This window comes from Balaenoptera ricei, chromosome X (genome assembly GCF_028023285.1).
Source record: "Balaenoptera ricei isolate mBalRic1 chromosome X, mBalRic1.hap2, whole genome shotgun sequence".
Lineage (NCBI taxonomy): Eukaryota > Metazoa > Chordata > Mammalia > Artiodactyla > Balaenopteridae > Balaenoptera > Balaenoptera ricei.
In genome coordinates this window covers 25,308,007-25,313,641 of record NC_082660.1, presented here as the reverse complement: position 1 = coordinate 25,313,641, position 5,635 = coordinate 25,308,007, and the positions used below count along the sequence as shown (strand labels likewise).

Here is a 5,635-nt window from a genome sequence, read left to right as displayed (position 1 = left end):
CATCTTGAAGATCTCCCCAAACATTTAGATTCTAAACAGTCTTTGTGAATATAACCTCCTGAAGTTAGACACTCCGTCATACAAGGAAGTATATGGATCCTGACAAATGATCTCAAACAATAACAAAGTCAATGAAAGACAGAAAAAATATTGGCCACAGATACTGAAAACTTAAGATTCCTGCCTGATCTGGGTTATATAATTATATAATAAAGAGGCATCCTGTCTGCTGAGACTCAGATTAAGTTATCCATCAGTTTATTAGGTCAAAATGGTGTCTGTATGTGGCTGAGCTCTGGCATTCAGAAAGATGGGAGAAAGATCTAAGCTACAGGCAATAGAAACAGGCTTCAAAGAGATCTGAGAGCAGGCAATGAACAGGGGCCCATACAGATATATCTAGTTCTTAATACAAAAGAAAACGTCATTGGGGTTAGTGGTGGTAAGGAAGTGGTTTTAACTGTATGCAGTATGTAGAAGTCCAATTCGATATAATTTCATTAGGATGAGGCAATGTCCTCTTCATCTTTGAATCCCTAACATAGTGGCTTGTTCATAATGGGTGCTTAATACACGGATGATGAATTGAACTGGTTTCTAAGCTACAAACTCTTCATGACAGCAGAGGTTAAAAATTAGCTACCGAAAGGGTCCTTCCTTTCCGTTTGGTGGCAGCCAGCAGGTGAGCCGAGACGGCCGCTTACAAGAACATCCAGGAGCTATGGAGGAAGAAGCAGTCGGACGTGATGCGCTTTCTGCTCAGGGTGCGCTGCTGGCAGTACTGCCGGCTCTCAGCGCTGCATGGCCCCCCGCCCCACCCGGCCCGACAAGATGCGCAGGCTGGGCTACAAGGCCAAGCAAGGTTATGTCATATATCGGATTCGTGTGCGCCGCAGTGGCTGCAAACGCCCAGTTCCTAAGGGCGCCGCCTGTCAACCATGGTGTCAACCAGCTCAAGTTTGCTCGAAGCCTTCAGTCTGTTGCCAAGGAGTGAGCTGGACGCCACTGTGGGGCCCTGAGGGTCCTGAATTCTTACTCGGTTGGTGAAGATTCTACGTACAGATTTTTTGAGGTTATCCTCATCGATCCATTCCATAAAGTTATCAGAAGAAACCCTGACACCCAGTGGATCACCAAACCAGTCCACAAGCACAGGGAGATGTGGGGGCTGACGTCTGCAGGCAGGAAGAGCCGCGGCCTTGGCAAGGGCCACAAGTTCCACCACAGGATCCGCGGTTCTCACCGCACAGCCTGGAGAAGGCGCAATACTCTCCAGCTCCACCGCTACCGCTAATTTAAGTAATGTTTGTAAAATTCTTACCTAATAAACAGTTTAGGACATCCATGTCTGCTTAAAAGTGTTTTTTAATCTGTCTGTTAAAACTAGCTGTCTGCAGATTGTTTCATTGAATGCATTGTCAAATTCTGAAAGTTAAAGTGGAATAATGTTTCAAGACTTTAAGTGATGGTGTATCTTGTTTCTAATAAGGGAAATGCTTTTGTTTTTGCTTTATTAGGGAGTTGATATGTCCGTATTTAAAATGCTGTTTGGTACAATAGGTGTAAAATTCTGTAAAAGAGGAGTGCAGAAACTAGCCATGTAGATTTGTTGGTGCATGTGATGAAACCTACAGCTTTATTGGGGTGATGCAATGCTCTGCTGGTTTACTCTAAAATGGCTGTTTTATGGAGTTTGGCAAGGACAAACTTTAAATTAGGTTTTCCTTGGAAATGTGAAGGATGTCATGATCCTTTATCATGATCATATGCAGAAAAATAAAGTTGACCAAGGCCCACAGTTTTAAACTTAATCTACTATTCCATATATGTAACTGCTGCTTCCAAAAGGCGAAAAGTAAAGGAATACCACCATTTTTTATGAGAATTGAATAAACCTGTTGCAAGATGTTTCTCTTACAAATTGAAACAAATCCTGGTTAACCTAATAAATTGCCTTGGCCTCCATGGTACCACTGAAGTTCACATAAAAGATGGGAGCTCCTGGTTCAATCCCATGACTCTGTGATCTGTAGAATACTTAACTTCATGCAAAATAGTCATGGTATTTACACTAGTGTATATTGAAACTGATGGAAATTGAACATTAGGTAAATGAGAAGGGAGTTTTTAACCCTAAGGTTTGTAAGCTAGTGATGCTAGGATTGGGAAATTGGTGTTCATCAGGTACCTTTCAAGTGTGGGAGGATAGAAAAGGCTTGGATCAAAATTTTAAATGTTTTATTTGTAGTATTAGTTTGTGACCATTATGAAATCTAAGCCACCTTGGGGAAAATAGGGTTGGTTTTATTTAAAAGTAACATTGCTAAGTCTAATCAGTGTTATCTTGGGTCAAGCCACTTTATCCATTGCCATAAGGCTACTAAGAAGAGTCATGTAGCTGGTGTCAATACAAGTTCAATTGGTTTCCGGAAAAAAAAAAAAAAAAATTAACTACCCTGTGCGTACATTTTAGGTTCCAGAGTCTTGGTAAGATGTGAGAGAGAAGGGAAAAGAATTAGGAACTGAGTGCCAACTAGTTCCTGTACCTGATCCTTGCTCCACATGCCTCTTAATTGGATAAAAATATCATGAGGACAAAAAAATAGAAAATCTAGCTTCTAGCTGTTGTAACTGAGTTTCAGTTTAAGTTATAGTTCTGACTAAAGAGAATAGTTTGTAGTGCCAGCACTCAGAAAGAATGACTTATTTAGATAATACAGTATTTTAAATTATTTATTTAAAGGCAAGACTTTGATTCATGTCATGCTTTAAGGCCAAGTTATGGTTCTCAAAAATTTTGCCACGGACAGAGGTAAACCAGATCAGCTAAAAGCTTTGAAGCTTGATTTGAAGAAAAGAGATTTATGGAAAGAAAATCTTCTATATCTGAAAAAAAAATGAGCAAGATTATTAAATTATTTTAGAGAGTTTAATGCTCTTTCTTATGACATAAACCTTAGTTTCAAAGAACTCCTTCTAAGTTATATCTGGTTTCATATATATATGCCTCACATATATGATGGTTGTTCATTAAAATAAACATGTTTTGGTAAATAAAGCAGGTTTTTTCCCCCATAACCAGATATATATTCCTGAGCTCTCTAGATGTCCTATTAATAGAAGAGATGTAAATCAGTAGTTTCTGCTGCCAAGGTTGTCATCTAGTGCTAGAACAAACAAACACAGAGACATGATGACAGGGGAAAAGAATGAAGGACTGATAATTTGACAGTATCTCAATATCTCATATAATACAGATCCAATTTATTCCTATACTTATTTTTCTTAAGAGAGTAATTATTTCAATTTAAGTTGTAGCCCACATTTTATCTCAACTCAGAGGCAGAAAAAAGAATAGGAAGTCATAAGATTTCACTTAACAAGAATCACCTCTCTTCAGGAATTTGCCAGGACTGAAAAGGATTTTAAAGAAAGTATGTCACCAAATTACTAGCAGTTGAGTTGTATGGACAGACAACTGTGTTCCCACAGAGGAAATTTACCATTCTGTTCTTTAGCAACTATTTTGTTTGGGCCTTTTAGGATGAGAAGTAATCCTGTGATTCTGGTAGCTGAGATGGGCCCATCGACCCATTTCTAGTCTATCTCTTATTTACTGTGATAAATTCTATACAGGAGAAGAAAAATCAAATAAACTCCCAGGTGTCTTGATATAGCATAGAAGCCCATGTTGTGTGTGTGTGTGTGTGTGTGTCTCAGTGTGTGTATGTGTGTGTGTGTGCATTTCAGTTGGGATAAGAACTTACCACTCTTTCTCATGCTAAAAATTCACTTTCATTTGCCTTTCATTTCAACTCACTGGAATTCACAATTTTCAGGCAACATACAGACACATCGAAGTTAAAGTGTTGAAAACATAGACCAGTGTAAAATACTTAGAATAAGGGACAGATACTGGACCCTCTTTAGTTAAATAAATATACAAGTTATTAAAATACAGAAGCCATTAGAGCATATCAAATGAAATGTCTACTTGTTGAGAAAAAAATAAAATACATATTGTACGAGAAAGTCATTGCCTAGAAAGCAATATATAAATGTGTATTAAAAGTATTTTTCCTTGTTATTCACCTCTATATAAGCATATTTGAAACTACTTTGTATTAAGTATAAATGGGTAGTGTACCTGCCACTTAAGGTAGGAATTCCAATACGATTTGCCTTTTATAAGTACATTTGTTTCTCTGTAACAAAATGGCCTAAATTGATTTAGGTTCTTCAAAGTGCATATTGTATTACATTTTATTTCAGTCAATTCTACACCCAAGAGTGAATGTCCAAAACATGAAAGTTCAGTGCATTTGCAATATAACAGTTGAATATCGAAAGAGTCATGTTCTAATATCAAAAGGTCAAATTATAGAAAAGCCTAGAAAAATGTGAGAAATGTGTCTATGGTTCTCTCTTAAGGCTAGTGGAACTTTGGGTAAAATTTTACCTTTTATTTTATAATAAACTTCTTTGGCATGAAATTAAGTGCCTGTTGCAGACAAGAGTTTTCAAATGAGAGAAAATCATTTTGAGCAATATCTAAATTTAAGAAGAAAGAATGTTAAGCAATAAAAACTACCAGAGTAGTGTGTGTGTGTGTGTGTGTGTGTGTGTGTGTATACATATATATATAAAGAGAGTGACTTTTTGATTTTTTTCATTCAAGACCAAGTAACTCTCTCAGGCTATGCAATTTTATGTGTGTCATCAAGAGAAAACCAGTTTGTACTTCTATTTCTACAGAATGATAAATAGGCAGCAAAATATAAATATATGCAAATAAGTAAATAACTGAAAAGAGGAAATTAACCCCTGCATATGATATCTGTCAACACTTCATATTCATCCCTTAATTATTTGATGTTTGAAGATTATTCAACATGAGCAAAAGCTACTTAATAGTATATAACAATTATTAGGAAGGCCTCTAAGTTGTATCCAAGTACAACATACGTGGTAGACATGGTGATGCGATACCCAGATCACTATGGAAGGAAAAGATTTGTTGTCCAGCTTTTGGGAGGGAAGTCAGCAGACAGCCTCCAGCTGTCCGCTCCTTCTGGTTTTACCTCATCTGCAGAGATTGGCCTTACTTGAGGTACACCCTTCTGAGGGCAGCCCACATCTGGTAGCTGGGTCAGACAAGGATATAAAGACCTGACCATTTTGGCCTCAAACAAGACACTATGATGAGCAAGTGTTGTTCCAGAACTCTCCACCAGGTTAGCCAGGTCTGTCAGGGTTGCATTTCACTTTGACTTCATCCTCTGACAATCCTCCTTCCTCTATCTCCCTTTACAAATGTTGATTCCTAATAAAATAGCTTACACCACAAACTCTTTCTCACATCTGCTTCTGGAAAATTCAATCAGCAAGAGTTGGCACCAGGAGTGATTTGAGAAAGCAGGCAATAAGATGGTGTTTTGGAGCTAGATCACTCACCACCCAAACTTCTATGAAGACTCCTGGTGGCAAGTACAGCATGGTTTAAAGGTTTAAATTGAAGGTTTAAATTGTTAAAACCTTCACTGCTGGTGAGTTAGTAGTGTGTACCAATGGGAGGGAATGCCCTAGAAGGTGCAATGTACCTGGTATGTGATAATTATGAAGAAAATATTAGATA

General features: G+C 37.8%; 1 pseudogene; it reads left to right on the top strand.

Moving 5' to 3' along the window:
- The first annotated feature begins 686 nt into the window (after positions 1–686).
- On the top strand, positions 687–1,342 carry LOC132357924 (large ribosomal subunit protein eL15-like; annotated as a pseudogene).
- The last annotated feature ends 4,293 nt before the right edge of the window (positions 1,343–5,635 follow it).